This window comes from Amblyraja radiata, chromosome 1, assembly GCF_010909765.2.
Source record: "Amblyraja radiata isolate CabotCenter1 chromosome 1, sAmbRad1.1.pri, whole genome shotgun sequence".
Classification (NCBI taxonomy): Eukaryota; Metazoa; Chordata; class Chondrichthyes; order Rajiformes; family Rajidae; genus Amblyraja; species Amblyraja radiata.
Window position 1 is genome coordinate 153,744,306 of NC_045956.1, and position 22,247 is coordinate 153,766,552.

A 22,247-nucleotide genomic window follows, 5' to 3' on the forward strand; every position below is an offset into this window, starting at 1 on the left:
CTGCTGTTTATCCCTCATCTACCGAGACATGTCTGAGGGCATAGAGCACTTCCTCACCTGTAATACAGACTGTCCTCAAGACATCTCCACACTAAAAATATAGTGGAAATATTCACAGAGGACTTTACCATTTGCCTGTAGTTCCACACATAGATGACGATTTTGGTTTCTGACAAGCTCCAATTTCCCTTAATATATTTATAAAATCTCTTTATATTCTCCTTAATCTTATATGTCAGAGCGTTCTCCCGACGCCGGAGTACCATCACCCGGCGAGAACATCGGGCGCCGTGGCGGCGACTGTGGAGGCCTCAATAGGCCCGACTTTGGGTGGACATGAGGATGGGGACTGGACTTTGTGCCTTCCCCCACAGTGGGAATCACTGTGGGGGGATGTTTTTATGTTTTGGTGTTGAATTTCTTCATGAATACTATGTTGTATTTTTATTAGTGTGCTGCAAGGACATCTGAATTTCCCCTGAATAAGGGGATTAATAAAGTCTAATCTAATCTAATCTAATCTATCTCATATCCCCTTTTTGCCTTCCTGATTTCCTTCCTAAGAACATTCCTCAAATCCCTATACTCCTCCAGTGATGCACTTGATCCGAGTTGCCTATATGTGACATGCCTTTTTTCTGACCAGTGCCTCAATTACTACTGCTAGCCTTGCCCTTCACTGTAACAGAACATACTTTCCTTGAACTCTCATGATTCTCTTGAACTTCTACAGGTGTACAGTATAGAGCGTATTGACTGGTTGCACCAAGGCCTGGTTCGGCAACAAATACTAATGGGCGAAGAAGACTGCAAAAAGTTGTGAACACTGCCAGTCCATCACGGGTTCTGACCTTCCCACCATCGAAGGGATTTCCCGAAGTCACTGCCTCAGCACCTTCAGAAACCACCACCCTGGCCACACATTCATTTCAGCCAAGCCTTCAGGAAGAAGATACAGGAGCCTGAAAACTGTAATGACCAGGTTCAGGAACAGCTTCTTCCCTACAGCCATCAGACTATTAAACACTACAACCTCCAAATAAGCTCTGAACAACATAGAATATTATTGTTATCATTGCACTTTTATAGTTTTGTTGTTTATTATGTGCACCTATGTGTATACACACTCATATATATGTGTTTTATTGTCATATGTCCCATATGTCATTATGTATATGTATATATACACACACACACAACTTTTTCTTTCTTGTTTATTGTAGATTGGCTATTGCATGTTAGCCAATCAGAATGCTTAGTAATTATAACTCCGCCTGATTATATGGTTTATAGTGTAAGAACTCGCCTGCTGCCTGGCAGTAGCTGCAGTAGACTGAACGTGTGGTGTACTGCATATGTGATGATGAACTAGACAATAAAGATGCTTATGCTTCAACCTGTGTGAGACTAATATATTTACATGGTGTCAGAAAATTGTGTCTAGCCCGCTTCTGTTTACCGCGATTTATTTTGTTTCTCAGTTTTTATTTGTGAGTGATTTTGACGACATGGCTAACTCTTGTCGAAAGCCAAGCCCACTCGTGTTTGATTCTGATATAGCCGAGCGCTGGCGAATGTTTGAGTGAGACTATGCTCACTATATCCGCATCGTTCACCGAAACATCCCCGATGACCTAAAGGCATCGCTACTGTTGAATCTAGCGGGTCCGGAAGCACACCTTGATGCGAACGGTCTGGTAGTGGTGCCAGCTGAGACTATCGACAACCCAGCGGTCCTGCTAAGAAAGAGACTTTGTGCATCTAATGCTGGTGCCACAAACCTAATTGCTGACCTGAACAACCAACCCCCCCCCCCCCTCCCCCGCTGATATTATTTAAAACTGTTTGGAGCAGAAAAGACACAAAGGATTTCTGCACTCTCTGCCTATTCCCTTTCTCATTGGTCACCCGTCTACTTTCTGCCTGTACTTTAGGTATGACCGCCTCATTATAACGCCTATCTATGAAGCTCTCAGTCACATGGATGATCCCGAGGTTTCAGTTCCCTCACGTGGTCTATCAGGAGCTGCAGTTGGATGCTAGTGCCCTAACTGCCATTCCCACTGCACTTCAACTTAAGAAGAGTTTATAAAGGACAAAACGTTACCATAACCCTCTGCTCAATGATCTTGCCAAACCCCAAGCCTAAGCCTCAGCACTTACCCTCAGACACAGCACTGCACCTCAACACAGGCTCATCCAAAACAGCCACTCCCGAATGGCCATTGCGCTGGTGCCATTGCTTTTATACACTGCTATGAACAGTCATTCCAGTACACCAATAGCTTGTTTCTCCCGTGTTGCCTCTCCTCTCAGCTGCTCACTCTCAAGTGAAACTAGTCTGGCATCATGTAAGCGCCTGCTTTTTAAATCACCCACACTGTTCCTCCTCATTACTCATTGGTCTTATTTTATCTTCCACCTAATCTTAACTTCTGCATAATTAATTCACCCCACGCTTGCACAGTGGGAGTCATGCCTAATTTTCAACAGAAGGAATTACATTTAGCACAGCCGTCATTTTAAGTTGCTGATAGATATAGATTGGTATGGATATCAAATCAATCAGAAAGAAAACTCTGCTATTAATGGCACAGTCTACTGTGTAAAAGCAACACAATAACATGTCAGAAAACACATACCACTTCCGTTCCTAAGGTTACTGATCACCCTAATAGTGTCACTGAAAATGCAATGAACTTTGAAACCTTCCGAGTATACAAATCACAAACAAAAAATGTTTCTGTGAACGAGGCATATTATACAATATCTGTCTGACCTTTCTGAATAGATTGATCATGAAGGATGTTGCAGATCATTACAAAGCTTTGCAATTTGCCCTTCCACAAAAATAACGCTACAGTGGTTCCCTACAGAATTGCATACACATTGCAATTTCTCCATATGTTCTGTGTACAATAATCTGCTGTTTGGCATTTCGTTTGCATAAATAGCAGGCAGAGATATACTGTGTTTAGACCACTAAATGTTAAATCTTATTCAACACATTTTAGTCCCCTTTTCTCCTTTCTTAATTTGCAGGAGCTAATGCACCTGAAGTTTGATTGTGAAAATGCAGATAATAAATGGCCTTGCAGTCATTGAGCAGATTCATTCAGAGCTGAATAATCTTGCTGGCTATTTTGATGGATGCTGTCAACTACTTAAAAATAAATGGATACATTTATAAATAAACGTGCAATTTAATGCTGAATCCATCAGTTTGCCGTTTGTTAAAGACAAAACAGGAAATTGAATGATATGTAGGATAGGTTTAGAGTGAGATTGGCCAAATGTGGGGAAAATGGGACTGGCTTAGGTGGGGCATTTTGTTCAGCATGTTGGCTGAAGGGACTGTTTCTGTGCTGTATGAACCAATGATTCGAAGTAGGAATAGGTCAATTAGCCCTTTGTACCTGCTCTGCATTTAATAAGATCTTGGTTGATCATGGCACCTTCCCACACTAACCTCATATTACCACATGATAGAGGATGCAGCCATTTGGCCCATCAGAGGAATCCCACATATCTCATTCCTCCAGATTATTTCCCTGTAACCTATTCTCTCCTACATGCCAATTAACATCCTGTGGATTATCCTAGCACCCATCAATACTGGGGCATCTTACAGCAGTCAATTGAACTAACAACAATATTTCTTGATTCCCCTAACATCCACAACCTACTGATCTCTGCCTTGTTGATCAACTTAGGTTTAGGTTTATTATTGTCATGTGTGCAGTGAAAAGATTTGTTTTGCACACTATCCAAACAAATCAGATGTACTATACATAAATACAATCAACACAAGTACAATAAATAGAACAAATGGAACTATACCGAGTGCAGAATATAATTCCCAGCATTACAGCACATCGGGTCTATAGACCAATTTCCACAATGGGGTAGAGGTGAATCAGACAGCACCCTAGCTTATAGAAGAAGCTGTCCCCAAGTCTGGTGGTGCATACTTTCAAACTCATGTCCCTTCTGCCGGATGGGTGTAGGGAGAAGTAGGTGTGGGACAAGTCTTTGATTATGTTGGCTGCTTTTCCCAAGCAGCGTGAAATGCAGACAGGAGTCAATGGTGGGAAGTCTGCTCCAAAACCCAGCTAAGCTTCTACAGCCCACCTTGAGTTCAGAATTCATTATCTTTTGGGTGAAGAATCCTAATCTCTATCCTGAATTGCTAACCTCCTCTCTATAAAAGGCAGAATCAGGGAGGATATCATCTACTCTGCCAAGACCCATAGGAATTTAATATTTTTAAATGAGATCACTTTTCAATCTTGTTAACTCAAGCGGATATATTCCCAAGATAGGCACAAAATGCTGGAGCAACTCAGCGGGACAGGCAGGATTTCTGGATAATAGGAATGGGTGACGTTTCAACCTGAAAGGTCACCCATTCCTTCTATTCAGAGATGCTGACTTTCTTGCTGAGTTACTCCAGCATTTTGCCTCTATCTTAGGTATAAACCAGCATCCAAAACGAAAAAGGTAGATGCTGGCACTTTGAAATAAAAACAACGTCCTTAAATTCTACTCACTGTTTCCAAGCGAAGGTGTAATTATGGGCAGCTGCTTGGTCAATATTTAAGGCAGATAAAGGGCTAGCAGTTGACATGGGAGGTGATGAGAGAACGTTCGGTGGACAGAAAAGGCAGAGGAAGGGCAGGGAGTGAGGAAGGACAGCTGGCTTGAATTCCACTTATTTTAGAGATGCCTGACGGGTAAGGTGTGGATAGGTACGTGCGACTGGGACGTTGTAGCCATTACAGAAACATGTTTAAGGGAGGGGCAGAACTGGCTGCTTAATGTTCCAGGATACAGGTGCTTCTAGAGAGACAGTTCTCATTAATCAACAGTTATTGATTAATGAGGACATCATGGCAATGATTAGAGGTGATATTACTGATGGTTCATCCAGTGCAGATATATGGTTGGAGCTGAGAAACAAGAAACCTTGTTGGGAGTGTACTACAGGCCCTCAGATCTCAACAGCAATTAGAAGAGCCAATATGCCAGGAGATTGCAGTCAGCTGTAGAACTAACAAGGTTGTCGTAGTAGGGGATTTTAACTTTCGCAGTATTGACTGGGAATGTTTAAACGGGGCAGAATTTGTCAAATGTATTCAGGAAAGTTCCATTATTCTCCCTACTTCCTGTTATCACAACTATAATCGAGTTTCACCCTCTGAAACACGTTTGTATTCATATACTGAACAATTTCAATAGATTTACAATAGAAATCAATGGAACCACATTGCAGGTGAAGTGCAATGTACAACTTTTAATGTCTTGTAAGTTTAACAAAGACTACATTTCCATCTTGATTTTTTTCTAAAAGACTGCCTTGCAGATTGTAATGGCATCCTGTTCAGACATACTCACATTAAGACTCACTAAAGGGCCTATTATTGGCTCAACCTTCAAAATACACAATGGCATTCCATAGCTATGCAAAATAAAAAGGTATTGGAGTTATCCGAGAAACTAAGATTCATTGACAAGAATATCATTTTGAATTCAAAAGTACATTGCTGTAATAAATAATGTGATAAACATTGGAAGCAAACTTTCAATTTCTGTAAGGAAAGCTAGCTAGATATTTTGTTGACCTCTGAGGAACAATGAATGATTATTTCCAGCTACACTGTTGGCTTATGAAGGCCTGTTATCATATATTTCTCCAGAAATTACTGAATGCATTCACTCAGCTTTCTATACTTTCAAACCTTTAGCAGTGGCAGGAATCTCAAAAGATAAACACTCTGCACAAAGTGCTTGCAAGGCATTTAGCTCTTCTATGTTTTAATTACAATAATTATCCAAAGCACAGGCTCAGCCCATCCTGTCAAACTTTCCTATTGTAAATCGTATACTTTTCATCTGAGAGGTTAGAAATTTGGAAGAAATAAACAGGTACTGCTGGCTAGAATTTGAGTGCAGAACAAGAGATCAGTAGCCATAATCACAGCCGGGTGGTTTCTGGCACTGCTGAGAAATCATCAGTGTTGTCTAATGTCTAAATATTGGAATTGTTGTTGTCAGATGGACTAAAAATAATCAGAAGAATAATTATTCCTTCAAAGTGATTGAGTGTACCAATCCTGTTTGAATCAGTTAGATCTCCCAGACAGAAGTTAGTTGGTGATTGTACCACTCTACATTTCAAGAGTAAGGTCTGTATTTTTTTTGTTTAAAATATTTATATAGAAGTCCTCAAAAGAGGGAATATGCAGATGTGGGGAGTAAAGAGAGCAGCATAAAGGGGCTGTCCCACACGGGTGACCTAATCCGTGAGTTAACAAGACTGTCTTCGACCTTCAAGCGCGAGGGCACTCGCCTGGAAAACCTCGAGCTGGATCGACCGACCACACACACACACACACACACACACACACACACCGCGAAGGCGGAGGCCAGGGAAAGCGGGGGAGGGCTGTCTGCGCGATGAAGAGGAAGGTAAACGGCTGCCACAGTGTACGGTAAGTCCTTTAGAGAGTGCAGTGGGGTGGGGAGGGGGGGGGGAGAGAAGGAGAGAGAAGGGGGGGAGAAGGGGAGAGAAGGGAGGAAGAGAAGGGGGGAGAAGGGGTGAGAAGGGGGGGGGGGGGGGAGAAGGAGTGGAGACACTTTTAAGAAGCCAGACAACATAATAAAGTTTAGCGGGCATTTTACCAGTTATCCTTGGTCCTGAAAACTCCAATGAGCCAATCAAAATGCCCGGCGTACGGCTGCCTGTAACTATATTGCAACCCCACTCCACTGCACTACGAGTCAAAAAGAACCATGCCGACCAAATTTTACTCGGGGAAACCTTTTCAACATGCTGAAAACTTTTCTGTGACCTAGCTGAGGCCACGAGTATTCAGGAACTGCCATCGAGCATGTAGGAGAGTTCCAGCGACCTCGTAGGACCTCCTAGGACCATGTGTCGACCATGATGCAAGTTTGAAGGTTGAAGACACTCTTCTAAACTCGCAGATTAGGTCGCCCAAGTCGCCCTTTAGTCTGAAGAATGGTCTCAACCCAAAACATCACCCATTCCTTCTTTCCAGAGATGCTGCCTGTCCCGCTGAGTTACTCCAGCAAGTTGTGTTTACCTTCAGCATAAGAAATGCTGGACTACCAGTCCTGGACTTGCCAACTTTATTGCAATGCCAGGCATTACAAATACTGATTTGTAATGATACAAAAACTACAGAACATGCGGTGATTCTAGAATTAAGTGCAAGAGAGTGCAATCACAGAGGTCCCTGAGAGTGCAAAGCTGCATTTGTTCCAAACTGAACCACAACAGTATTTCAAACGGCAGCAAACAAAGCAGTAGCGTGACATTGTTTGTGTGGTTCAGTGTCATGATTTACTGTGCCTTGGTCCCTCAGAGTTTACCATCCCTTTCCTGCTTGTGATCTGCTGAATGACCTTGCACTGAGAACCGTTAAAGCAGAATAGTATCTTTTTTTTAATTTTCCAATTCAGCATGCTAGAAAATTGACTACAATTTACAAGGAAACAAAAGCCAGAGGATATTTGATATTGCATATAAAACTGTAAAGAGGTGAATAGAAGGGCAAAATGGGGCAATAGAGTTGGATGAAAGCATTTGAGGTAGAATTATACCTTGTAAAAGCCATTTTCAACCTCTCACTTCTGAGGTTCCCACCTGCTTTAAAAGGCCACAATAATACCGGTGCCCAAGAAGAGCAAGGTGACGTGCTTCAACAACTATCGACCAGTAGCACTAACGTCTGTGGTGATGACGTGCTTTGAGAGGTTGATTATGGCGCATATCTACTCCTACCCCAACAAGACCCTCGCCCCACTGCAATTCGCTTACCACCACAACAGATCAACGGTGGATGCGATCTCATGGCTCTCCACTCCGCTCTGGACCACTTGGACAACATAAGTCAGGCTGTTATTCATTGACTACAGCTCGGCATTAAATACCATCATCCCCTCCAAGCTGGTTACCAAGCTCTCAGATCTGGGTCTCTGTGCATCCCTCTGCAATTGGATCCTCCACTTCCTCATCCACAGACCACAGTCTGGCCGCATTGGTGGAAATGTGTCATCCTCGATAACAATCAGCACGGGCGCACCTCAAGGCTGCGTGCTCAGCCCCCTGCTTTACTCACTCTATACTCTATAGTCGGACATAGTGTGAACTCCATCATTAAGTTCGCCGACGACACCACTGTTAAGGGACGTATCACTGATGGTGACGAGTCAGAGTGTAGAAGTGAGATCGACCGATTGACCAAATGGTGCCAGCACAATAACCTGGCTCTCAACACCAGCAAAACAAAGGAACTGATTGTGGACTTCGGAAGGGGTAGGATGGGGACCCACAGTCCCATTTATATCAAGGATGGTGGAAAGGGTCAAGAACTTCCAATTCCTGGGCATGCATATTTCTGAAGCTCTTTCTTGGTCCCAGCACACAGATGCAATTATAAAGAAAGCACATCAGCGCCTCTACTTCCTGAGAAGATTACGGAGAGTCGGTATGTCAAAGAGGATTCTTTCGAACTTCTACAGGTGCACAGTAGAGAGCATGCTGACTGGTTGCATCGTGGTTTGGTTCGGCAACCTGAGCATCCAGGAGCGGAAAAGGCTGCAAAAGGTTGTGACCACTGCCCAATCCATCATCGGCTCTGACCTCCCCACCATCGAAGGATTCAATCGCAGTCGTTGCCTCAAAAAGGCTGCCAGCATCATCAAGGACCCACACCATCCTGGCCCCACACTCATCTCTCCGCTGCCATCAGGTAGAAGGTACAGGAGCCTGAAATCTGCAACATCCAGGTTCAGGAACAGTTTCTTCCCCACAGCCATCAGACTATTAAACACAACTTCAAACAAACTCTGAACAATAATAGCCTATTGCACTTTATCTGTTTATTTATGTGTGTATAGATATATATATATTCTATGGTACATGAACACACTGATCTGATCTGTATTTATGCCTACAATATTCTGTTGTGCTGCAGCAGGCAAGAATTTCATTGTCCTATCTGGGACACATGACAATAAACTCTCTTGACTTGACTTGACTGTCAAGTTGCCGGCAGTCGCCTGAAAAACTGGCACCTGGAACAGCGACTGTCAGAGTGGAACACACACAAATCGCTTCCTTCACCAGCCCGTTATGCAGGTGGGGGACAGGGCAAGTGGGGGGAGCGCTGTCTGAGTGAAATTTACATGGTGCAAAGCCAAGGTGATACAGACACACACCACGATGAACAGGAAGGTTGGCGCTGTAATTAAGACGGCTAAAGCACAGTCCTTTAAAAGAGGGGGGGAGAAGAGGGAGAAGGAAGGAGAAGGAATGGAGACAACTTTTAAGAAGCCAGAGATACATGGCTGAGAAGCTCGCGGGACATTTAACATTACCGGTCGGTTAACCTTGGTTCTGAAAACTACTGCTTGTAGTATTGTTTTCCCAATGAGCAAATGAAATTCACCGGTCAGCACCAGCTACAACCTACGAGAACCTGGCAACCTACTAGGACCTCCTGGCGACCCACCTAAGGCACGAGAATTCTCGCTTCTCTCCATGGCAGCTTCATTCACGTCGCCGCTAAGTTTTCAGCATGTTGAAAAATTTGCGGCGACCATACTTAGGCCGCGACTAGTTCCCAGAATGCGCAAACTCCTATCGACCATGAAGGCGACTGCATAGTCTCCTGCAGTCACTTAAAAAGTCGCCTAAGTGGGACAGGCCCATAAATATCCTTTATAGGGTAAACTAGTTTTGTAAATCAAAAATGTATTATAAAGAATCAATGGCATTATAGCAAAAGGGTGTAAATTGATCGTTTGTAAATTAAGAAATACCAATCAGCCTAATGTGGATGTCCCATTGTAAATGGTAACCCTTTCCAAGTGTCAAGTGAGTTTATTGTCATGTGTCCCTGTATAGGACAATGAAATTCTTGCTTTGCTTAAGCACACAGAAAATAGTAGGCATTTACTACAAAACAGATAAATGTGTCCATATACCATGATCTAAATATATACACACATGAATAAATAAACTGGTAAAGTGCAAATAACAGAAAGTGGTTGGTAATAATCAGATAATCCAATGGTTGTTTTACAATCCTATCGTTTTAAATGACTGCTTCTTAATGTACAGTCATTCCCAAGATGTCCCCTTTTTAAAATTACAAACAAAAATCACATTTTTTCTCAATCACAATGGAACAGATATAGATTGAGATATAACATCATTGGAAAAGTTTTAAATCTCTTTTAGTAGCTGCCATTTTTAATATTGTGTCAGTTAATTTCTTGCATAAATTAGTTAGATCATTGTCAGCCATTTTCACAGTGCAATGAAATAAGCTAATGTTTCCTGCTGGAGATAGAAATTTGTAGATAGAGTTGTTCTATGGTTTTCAGAATGGGAGAAAATAGTTGACGGGTATCATGCTTGTCTTAAGAGTCATAGAATTATAGGGCATAAGAACAGGTCCTTTGACCCACTCATCTGCAATAATCTCATTAATCCGTACTTGGTCTTGGTCACCATAGTTTTGTGTAGTCAATAGACAATAGATAATAGGTGCAGGAGTAGGCCATACGGCCCTTCGAGCCAGCACCGCCATTCAATGTGATCACGGCTGATCATCCCCAATCAGTACCCCGTTCCTGCCTTCTCCCCATATCCCCTGACTCCACTATCTTTAAGAGCCCTATCTAGCTCTCTCTTGAAAGTATCCAAAGAACCGGCCTCCACCACCCTCTGAGGCAGAGAATTCCACAGACTTACAACTCTCTGTGTGAAAAAGTGTTTCCTCATCTCCGTTCTAAATGGCTTATCCCTTATTCTTAAACAGTGCCCCCCTGGTTCTGGACTCCCCCAACATCCTGGAGAATCAAGTTAAAGGAACGTGGAGGACAATGAAAAGACATATTTAGCTATTTGGATTGCAGAAATGTGTATCAGCGTGTAGCAAAATGAGGGAGGAAAATATCCAGTGAACATCAAGTGAAGCAGGAAAATGGGAAACCTCAGACTGAAAAAGAGCAAGGGAAGAATGTGCCAAGTAAGTTATGAAAAGCAGGATCTGGTGAAAAAGATAAACTGGCCACAATATTTTAACCACTGTGAATGAGATTAGCAGGTCAGCTTTCTCAGAAAAGCCAAGACCTTCCTGGCTGCAACAGCACACTTTGCAATGCACTTACCAGCTCAGCCACCTTTAGCTTACCAAAGCAATTTCTCACTGGCCCTGGAACAAATTATACAATCTTTCCTTGTGCAAAGTGATGTCCATTACCAGTATAACCAACGCCTAATCAGCAGGCCTGACAACTTCTGATCAATAAATTCACAGGTGCCAATACAGTCTCTGTTACAGCAAACTTTAAACATTAACTGAGAAAGAATGAGTACGGCCAATTATCCGGTAACCAAGCAGATCTCTGTGAATGTTACAAAGTAAACTGGCCAGAGACAAATTCTTTTCTCGAAAATATCTGACAGACAAGTTAGCAAACTTGCAAAGAAACCAAAGTGTGAGAAGTCTATCTATAAAGCTGCAGGTGGACTAATAATAAACATGCCTGTTCATTATGTTGGACTTATCAAAGCAGTGTCCAGGCTCCTGTCATATATTTATTGCACTGCTCACAGCTATGAAGACCTTAGTATATTTTGTCTCTTTCTTTGTCCTCAACTACTGATCAGAAGGTGCACTATTGCAGCATTTTATACCTCTTGACTTGATTTCATCTGTTGAAGGGGAAGGCTTTAAGAATGGCTGCTGCAAGAACAACAACTGGCAAATCAACATTATAGACAACCAGACACTTCTAAAATTATTGCTTTTCTAATGAAAGCAAGGACAGAAAGTGGACCGTACAGCTATATTTTAGATAGAAACCAGTACATTGGAAGGAACTAGAGATAACATCAAAATACAATCACATCATCAGAAAGAAAAGCCAAAGAAACAGCTTTCATCATATATTTCATGTCACTTCAGTGATACTTTCTATTAAGTACATGTTAATAAATAACACAAGGTCAGCTAACTTAAGTTGCATCCCTAACCTTGCTTTAATAGTTCCTCCCTGTTTCTGCAAGTTCATCGCCTGCTATTTGCTGTGCCTTATGGACCTGTCCTACTTAGGCGATTTTTCAGCGGACTGCCGGCGACTGTCAAGTTGCTGGCAGTCGCCTGAAAAACCAGGAACTGGAACGGCGACTGTCAGAGTGGAACACACACACACACACACACACACACACATCGCAAAGGCGGGGGTCAGGGCAAGCGGGGGGAGTGCTGTCTGAAATTCACACTGTGCAAAGCCAAGGTGATGCAGACACACACCGCGATGAACAGGAAGGTTGGTGCTCTAATTAAGACGGCTATCACAGTGTACGGTAAGTCCTTTAAAAGAGGGGGGGGGGGGGGTGGGGAGTGGGAGAAGGAATTGGAGCCAACTTTTAAGAAGCCAGTTAACTTTTAATAAGCCAGAGATAAATAGCTGTGAAGCTCGGCGGACATTTAACATTACCGGTCGGTTATCCTTGGTTCTGAAAACTCCTGCTTACGTTTTTTTCCCCCAATGAGCCAATGAAAATGACCAGTCAGCAAAGGCGATTAACTAAAACTACCTACGACTACCTACAACTACATGGCGACCCCACTACAACTGCACCTACGACTACAGGATTATTGATTATCTCCATGGCGACCAATTTTTGGTCAAAGAAAAATTTTCAACATGTTGAAAAATTTGCAGCGACCATACTGAGGCTGCGACTAGTTCCCAGTGCGACCTTAAAGGAGCCTCACCAGAAACCACCAGCGGACCTTGCGTCTTTGAAGGAGACTCACCAGAGACCACCAGCGAACATGTGGCTGAGTCCTGCACTCTCCTGCACTCGCTTAAAAAGTCGCCTAAGTGGGACAGGCCCATAACTGTGTAGACAGAGATAACTCTCAAAACTGTGTTGCCCTGAATCTCATAAGTTTCTTACAATGAAATACTTATAGGCTGTGGGCCAAGCATCAAAAATGTGTCTAGAAATCAACTTTCATGACCCATTTCTTGGAACTACATGAAATTTTGCACAGATTTAGATAAAATATAATTGAGAAGGAAGTCATAACTTGTCAGTGCCAAAAGTTGCACACTAGTTAATTAAACTAATTAGAAAAAGTAAACTAAACTAAAATTAAACTAATCGAAAAAGTAAGCACCATCAAGTGTCCAATGCCCATATTACACCTTGGGGAGCCAATTTCCGTGTTGCAGTCTATTTAAACCATATATTATTATACCGTATATATATATGACGTGAATATGACTGTAATCATATATAATTATGTATAATTATATTATATAAAAATAATATAATTAATATATTTGTGAGTGTGTTTTTTAAATGAGACTGCCGCAGAGGTCCGGTTCCTGATCAATGGGTGAGCGCAGTTCTTGTGGGTTCCCCCGTTTACTGAACCCCACTGACTGCCAGTGTGTAGAGTGGGGGTCAAGGCCATTGTGGGACTGGGGCAGTGCTAGGCTAGGGGAAGGCCAAGGCATCTTCCACTGAGAGGAAAATGCCTAACCCTAACTCGCCCCCCTTCCAGAGCTGCCCACGGCTGGAGCTGGAGCCGCCTTGGGACTAGCTGCGGGCTCCATACGTGTGGCCACTCAGCGAGTCCACCTCGGCCAGCATGCCCTTCTGGATCATCGTGGTGATGATGGTGGGGAGCAGCACTGCCCTGCACGCCGCCCGGGCCGCCTTCAGCACCCCCATAGCGCCGGCTCAGCCAGTCCGCCCGCTCGCTCGCTGCAACACCGGCCAGTTGGCAGCCCGACCGACCCCTCTCATCACCCACCGGCGGCCCGACAGCCCAACCGATCCTCCACAGCATCCATCGGCCTACCGATAAGCCCGACGACAGACCAACCGACTGACCCTAACCCTGACCATAACCCTAATCCTAGCTCTACATTTGTTATTTATCATTTTTATTTAACAAGTTCACATCATAACTTTATAAAGATAAATCAATTGAAAAACAAAATTTTCAGCAAGGTTAGCATTACTTTTATTCCTTGGAAATCTTGTTATTATTTTGAAGTAATTAGGAGGCAGCCATGATCTCAGGGTCCTCGCTGCCTAGCGACCATAAAACAAAGCGCGGGATTGGTCAATTTGCGTCCGACCTCAATGTCAAACGTGCATTGATTGGACAATTAGTACTTGGAAAATTGGAAGTTTTTCCCATATTTCAAAAAGATGTGCAGGTTTTGGTCTTGACGAGTTTCAGGTATGATTTATATAATATTTTTACACAACATGTTAAAAATTCAGGTATTTCCGTGAGTTGGGTCACGAACTTGAACGAAAAAGCTCCTCGGCCCACAGCCTATTATGGTGCAATTTCACAGGCACATTAATGCAACAACACAACAAATAAATGTGCAATAAACAATAATACAATTAATAATCAATTATATAGGTAACCTCACCAGAATATTGCAAGTCAAAGTGCAAGATGCAACCTGTAAAAAATCTACTGTAGTTCATTGCCGAGGTAAACATGCATTTGGATGGTCGAGAGCTTCAAGTTCCCAAGTGTAAATATCACAAATAATTTTTCCTGGCCCAACCATATAGTCAATAAGGCGAGGAAAGCACACCAACACCTCGACTTAGCATGACAAAGGAAATTTAACGTCTCCAGTCACTCTGAACAATTTCTATGGAGGCCCTTTAGAAATCTCATATCCAGATGCATCACAGTTTGGTATGGCAACTAAGACCACAAGAAATTGTAGAAAGTTCTGAAAGCAGCCCAGTATATCATGGAAATCAGCAATGGCCATCTTAGAACAGGTAGAAACCTCAATGTAGAAACAAAGAACTGCAGATATACCAAAGATAGACACAAGGTGCTGGAGTAACTCAGCAGATTAGGCAGCATCCCTGGAGATAGAAGATGGGTGACGTTTCATGTCGGGACCTTTATTCAGAAGGAGGGTCTGAAGAAGGGTCCCGACCCAAAATGTCACCCCTCCTTTTTCTCAAGTGTGCTGCCTGACTCGCTGAGTTACTTTGTGTTCATTTTAGTAGGAACTTCAGATTGGAGTAGGAAGAGGCTAAAGATGGTTAAAGATGTCCATGAATATCTTACCAAACATTTAAAAGCATCCCACTTTCTGGACCTACCTTACCTTGACTCCATCTTACCTTGACTCCATCTACACTTCACGCTGACTTCGCCCGAAAACAAGTTACTCCAATCAACTTTCACAAATGCCTTTCCAATACCATCAAAGTTGGACTTGCACAAATTAGAACTTTAATTTGTGGACCAGTCCTGTCCTTATTGAAGTTTAGTTTAGTTTATTATTATTTATAGGATAAAGGGTACAATATTTAGATAATTGTGCAAGATAAAGTCCTATTAAAGACATATCCAACAACTCTCATCAACTTCTACAAATGCACCACAGAAAGCATTTTATTAGGATGCATCGCAGTCTTGTTTTGGAACAGCTCCATGGAAGACCACAAGAAATTGCAGAGAGTTGTGGACGTAGCCAGGACCATCATGCAAACCAACCTCCCTTACCATGACTCCATCTACACTTCACGTTACCAAGGCAAGTCCAACAGCATAATCAAAGGCCTGTCTCACCCTGGTCATTCCCTCTTCTTCCCTCTTGCCCGAAGCAAGAGGTACAGAAGTTTGAAAATGCATACCTCCAGATTCAGAGATAGTTTCTTCCGAGCTGTTATCACGCAACTGAATGGTCGACTCATCAGCGGTCCTAACCTCCTCATCGGAGACCTTTGAGATATCTTTATTCGGACTTTATCGGACATGATATCCTGCTCTAAATGCTTTATCTTTAACCCTTTATCCTTTATCTGTCCACTGTGGATGGCTTGATTATATTCATGTATAGTCTTTTCTTTGACTAGATAGCACGGAGTCAAAAGTTTTTGACTGTACCTTGGTATACATGGCAATAATAAACTAAACTTCAGTCACTTGCCCTTCCCAATTCCCTAAGAGTAGGCCAAGTTTAACCCTCTCCATTTTAGAGACCGCTACCTATTGTCTAAATAAACTTTCCCCTGCACATTTGACAAATTCCACCCCGTCTAAGCCCTTGACACAGGCAGTCTCAGTCTATATTCGAAAGTTAAAATACCCCACCATGACAACCCTATTAGTCTTGCAGCTGCCTGCAGTCTCTGATCATACTTGTTCCTCTGTTTAAGAAAGAACTGCATATGCTGGAAAAATCGAGGGTAGACAAAAATGCTGGAGAAACTCAGCGGGTGAGGCAGCATCTATGGATCGAAAGAATAGGTGACGTTTCAGGTCGAGACCCTTCTTCAGGCTGATGTGGGGGTTGGGGGGGGGAGGGGGCGGGAAGAAGAAAGGAAGAGGCGGAGACAGTAGGCTATGGGAGGGCTGGGAAGGGGAGGGGAAGGAGGGAGAAAGCAAGGACTACCTGAAATTGAAGAAGTTCATTCCCAATGCCAATTTGAGGGCCGATGCTGCACTCCAGAGAAGGTGATTATCCACTTTTTAAAAATTTCTCAACTCCATCTACACAGTCTCATTGGATGGTCCTTCAGTAGTGGTATCTCAGACGATGGCCACCATGTTTTTCTTAATTAGTAAAGCAACTCCCCATCTCTTTTACATCTATATTGTCTATAGCAATTGTACCCTGGAACATTTAGCTGCCAGTTCTGCCCCTCTCTGAGCCATGTTTCTGTAATAGCTATAACATTCCAGTCGCATATACCTGTCACACCTTAAGTTCATCCACCTTACCACCTGTCAGACTACTTGTATTAAAATAAATGCAAATCAATCCATCCATTTTTCCTTGCTCCCTGCCTGTCCTATCTACTGAATGTGCTGTCATTAACCTCTGTATTAACTACTAGCAGCAGCAAACCTGTCTGCCAGGGTATTGTCCCCTTCTTGTCCCTCTTGAACAGGTCACCTCTGCCCCCGAGGAGCTCCCAATTGTCAAAAAAACCTGAATTCCGCCCCACCCCCTCATCCACGATTTCACCTATCCTATCTTCCTATTCCTACCTTCACTAACATGCGATAATATTACTCCCCTGGAGGTTCTGTTTATAACTTACTACCTAACTCCCTGTATTCTGTTTGCTGGACCTCATCTCCCTCCCTAGCTATGTCATTATGTAAAATTTGAACAACAATCTCTGGCTGTACATATTACCCTTTCAGAGTGTCTTGTACCTGCTCAGAGACATCCTTGATGCTGCCATCAGGAAGGCCACACACCATCCTGGCGTCTTCCTTGCAGCCACAAATGTCTGTCTGTATCTCGACTATAAAGTCTCCTATCACTATTCAGAAGAGAAGAGGTCTGAAGAAGGGTCTCGACCTGAAACGTCACCCATTCCTTCTTTCCAGTGATGTTGCCCATCTTGCTGAATTACTCCAGCATTTTGTGTATATCTTTGGCTTAAACCAGCATCTGCAGTTCCTTCCTACACAATGCTTTATGTCTTTCTTGTTTGCACATGGCTACCTCTTATTTGACAGTCTACTTGAGCCAAACATTAAGAAAGGGATGAAAATATAAACATATGTTGCATATAGCTACTTTTTTTTAACCGAACATTTAACATTTTGACTGAAGAAGCTCACATGAATAAATTCAATTGGTTTGTGCCATAAATTTTCTTAACATTTCTTTTGCAGGTAAGCTGCATACAAATTGAACTGTTTTATGATTTTTGTCTATTGACGAAAATCTGGGTTTTTCTTTTCAGCCAGCTCTCTTGACAATAACATTCCCAGCTCTGGTACACGTCAATGGTGCAGAGCTTTCTATTAAGTGATCTGTGCAGCTGAGTAGAATGCCCAGAAATTATATCAAAATAGCTAAAGTGCATATTTGCTGAGCTTGAAAAAAGGGCCCGTCAACGGAGAACCTTGGCAGAAGATCAAGTGCTGATGTGCCACCTTCATAATGCAATACATAAGCCCACTTGCTGCCAATCTTAGAATTAATGGATTGTGATGCCACCTGCTCTCATTTATTTTTCTTTGTTCTTCACTGCTCAACACTCATTTTTCTCAATTCCATGCTCTTAGCTTCCTACCCACACTTTAGTCCCCATTTTGTCCTTTGCTCCGTTTTTTCTCTTTTGTCTCTATCTCCTAAGATGTATATCATGTTCAGAAAAAATTGTACTGAGATAAAACTTAAATAAGGAGGTTAAATCCAAACCTGCAAGTCTGCAGTCAGCCTCTCTCCACCCACCCACCCCCACCCGAACCAAAAAATTCAATTACAGCTGAGAGGAAGTGAACAACACCCGTCAGTAGATGAACAGTATTTTAAATTATTGTAGGCTGTGAAACTGGAGCCTAACATTGTCAATAGATGAAACCAATCAATTTGAAATTCCTCTAATCGCCCATGTAATTCTGAACTGAGCGACGTTAAATGTATCACATCTTGAAGTGATGGAAACCAGAGGGAGGTAGGTAGAAAATCTTTAAACTACCAATTTTGAAATATGGAGGAAGGGAACTGATGTTTATTATATATTTTTTCCATCTGCACCTTGATTGACATTTTGTCTGTTTTCTATTTTCATGGTCCTAATACCCTGTCAATATCTTCTTTCATCGGGTATTAATGATGTCTGTGTCACAATGGAATGCATTTTTTTCCTTCATCTCACATGACTTAACCCTTTTGTACTCTTACCCTATTTATATGTAGGTTTACAGTGTTATCTCTATTTATTGTAAAATAAAAATTGAGCAGCTGACATTTTACAAACAAATAAAGAATTGGCACCAAAGATCACATCGACTAATAGGTCGACCAGGATTTTCCCCCCCATACGCGAACATTTGAAGTTACAGCCACGTGCTTTACATTCAATGTTTCAAGATCTCAAATAACCTTTCTGAAACCATTTTATGTCATTTTTGGGCTTTCTTTCCTTCTGGCTGCTGCTTTATTCTTCTACTTGCATTGATCTGTCCGACGTCTGGTTAATTCCTTGCTTGGTCTCACTCTTCTGCCACCTATATCTTCTCTGCTAACAGTTTCAATGTGCAGAATTACAAATATGAACAAAGGACTCTGTAGTTACAGGCTGGATTTCTGATGCTTCACTGCTGATTGTCACACTAGCACTGTCAGTCTGGCAGGCCTTTAAGGTAATGTTTTAAAATATAATAAAATGTAAGATTTTAAGGGAAAAGAAGTGCTTTTGTGAGCTGAGCATCCAAGGCTGGGTAATTTAAAGAGAAGATGGAATTCCTGTGGTCCTATGGCCACATTTTATATAAACTGCTCCTGAAATAGTTTCTCCATGTACAAGGCACACAACCTATGTGTTTGAAAGAGGTCATATTTTGCTAAGCTACTGTTACTGATTGCAACATGCATTCTCTCATCGAACCTGCTCATGCCATGCGGAACTAATCTCAGAGGTGGTGCTGTTGGACTCAGGTGTGATGCCGCACTGTACACTTGTTTGTCATCATGAGATAACAAGAAGCATAGAGGTGTCCACTTCCATATATTCTCAGAGGATTGTGTGGAGCCAGGGGTCCAGACATCCAGGCAGGATGTCATATGCTCTTCATTTCAAGGAGACAATCCTGTCACAGTGCTAAATGTACATACTGACAACTGCTGTGGATGCACAGAAGAAGGCCACGCAAAGAATCTTCTTCCACTCTGCAGTTTCCCCCTCATCCAGCTGGAGATCTGATCTCTGTTCCACTGAAGCAGCTTGAAGCTTTAAAGGACGAGCAATGTAACACAGGAACAGCTTTATGATCTTTTAGAACAGGAAAATGTCACTCAAGAGCAGATTGTTGTACTCACCAAGCTGCAGGTTGCCTCTTCGTGAACAGATTGCGACTCTTGGTAGAAGCTGGGAATGGAACCCTTGAGCAACACAGAGTTCTTCAGGTGTAAAGGATGCTCCACATCGGTGGCCAGTCATTTTGTCTGAACAAATGGTCTCTTGCAAAGGGAGAATTATGCCATCCACGAGCAGATGCTCTTGTGCAGGAGATATTTAGCATATAGCGATTCATCTTTCTTCAGCCAGAAGAGCAATATGTTCCCATTCAACTTTCCCATTTAGTCATCAGAAGCAAAGTCCTGCTCAAATTCTTCTTGAATAGAGGGCTGATTTAAGATTCAAACAGTTTGGGATCTCTCTACCAAGTTAGCTCCAGGTTTGGAAATTGTGGAATAGTCTGACTGCAAAGAAATTATTGTATCATTGTCTACCCAGTCACTTGGGAGGTGATTTTATGTATAGAGCCAAGGCCGTTACAATCACCTCACTTCAGCTTCTCACGGAGCAGATTCATCTGTGGTCCTGAACAGCAGTTGGAAGTTAGCCCACCCCAGGAGTCACTGAGGACATTTGCATGGACTCTAAATGAAAGGGGGCAATATTTCACCAGCCAGCCTGAAATCATACAAGAGGCCACTGATGTGGCGCTAGGACATTGAAACCAACCGGCAAGACTGTGATATGGAAATGGCACTAGCCTATGTTATTTTATATCGAAGTCACGTGAGTGACTACGAGAAGAGCCCGCCAGCCCGCATGCGCGCCAAATACGTTGAATCATGGCGCGGGAGTCGGAGCACTTCGAAACTGCTCTGGCAGGTAAGTTAATTTTGTTTTCAGCGGGCCGCTGCGGTACAGTGGGTCCGGAGCAGCTGACAGGCGCAGCCTGTGTGGCTGCCGCCGTTGGAGCTCCGAACGGGAGCAGGCGGCCGGATTTGGAGGCCGCCGTAGAGGCTCCGTAAGGAGCTGGGATATGATATTGCGGCTGCCGGAACGGCCAGGTCAGCGATCACTGCAAAAGATTAGCAGCAGCCGGTGGGTTTAAAAATATCCGCTGCCAGGACAGCAACCGCCAGGTAAACTCAGCTGCCGTAGCACCTAGCACTTTTAAACATAGATGCTGCCGGTTCAGCTTACGTTGTATAGCAGCATATAGTGTATGCTCTATTTATAGGGCGGCTATAAATAGAGTTGGCAGGTTTTAATAGCGGTTGCCGCTCGGTCACGTTTGTGACTATTGTAGCAGATAGCATACAAAGGTGATGTTTAATACTTTGGCAATATAATGATGTATCTTATCATGCCAATAAAGGTTTAAATTGAAATTGAATTAAATTGAATACAAAGGACATTTATTATCACATACACCAAATTGTGTAGTGAAATTTGACTTGCCATTGCAGCACAGAATGGGGCTCCACTGGAGCAGGCGGCTGTCAGTGCATCTTATGGCCAATACCTGTACAGATTAATACTCCGAAAGGGAGTCAGCCAGAGGCCTGAGGAGGCAACGCCTGGTCCAGGGTTGCGTTCTATTTCCTCCCCTAAAAAACTCCATTGAGGCTCCAGAAAGGAGCTCCTGGCTTAGGAAGCCTTTTTTGAGCTGTGTCTATCAGACACCTGTGGGAGCAACACCTGGTTCTGGGTGGCGTCATGATAATTTCCGCTCAGCCGAGGGGACTGTTGGAGATTCTTTCATAGAGACTAAAAACTATGTGGATTTCGATAGAGCAGTCGAATCTCTGATCTAATGGGGATATGCTTCTTTTAATCATATGAACAAACTATGCTCCGTGTACCGGTGGCATTAACAGGCGGCTCCAGCCAAATGCCTGTGACAACACCTGGCAGGGTTGCAGTATTTCTCCCACTATGTCGTGGGGAGTATCGGAAAGAGGTGACTCCGATTATGATGCCGGCTCATCTAGGTCATATGGGGGCCAGAGGCCTGAGGTAGCAACACCTGGTGCAGGCTTGCGCTCTATTTCCTCCCCTGAAATACTCCGTTGAAGCTCCAGAAGGGAGCAAGGACTCGGAGTCACTAACAGGTGTAACCTGTCTGGTAAGTACAATAAATAATGATGATTTATGCCGACAACAATGGACCGAGGCAGTGCGGAACGCCGACGGCCACCTTGGAGTCGCTGGCAGCGCCGATCTGCACAGCTAGTTCCGATTCGGCTCCTAGAGGGAGCAGCGTTGCAACCCCGAGTCGGGGCAAAGCCAAAGCCAGATCTGTGAGACAAGTCCTATCAGACAATTCGGGACAAGAGGGTTCTGTCCCCACATCTATGGCAGATGTGATTGGCCGTTTGTCTCAATTGGAGCATCTGATGGATCAGATGGTGGCACAAAATATTTTAAG

At 43.1% G+C, this 22,247-nt stretch overlaps 1 protein-coding gene and 1 long non-coding RNA gene across 5 annotated transcripts in view; both read right to left on the bottom strand.

Moving 5' to 3' along the window:
• The window catches only part of wdr7 (WD repeat domain 7), a 561,078-nt gene that overhangs the window by 26,898 nt on the left and 511,933 nt on the right, over positions 1–22,247 (bottom strand). The gene's annotated exons all lie outside the window — the stretch shown is intronic.
• On the bottom strand, positions 1,542–20,911 carry LOC116980679. The gene is made up of 3 exons (XR_004414038.1): positions 20,878–20,911; positions 12,840–12,846; positions 1,542–1,551 (listed from the first exon to the last, which is right to left on the bottom strand). It is a non-coding gene; the product is annotated as an uncharacterized LOC116980679 (long non-coding RNA).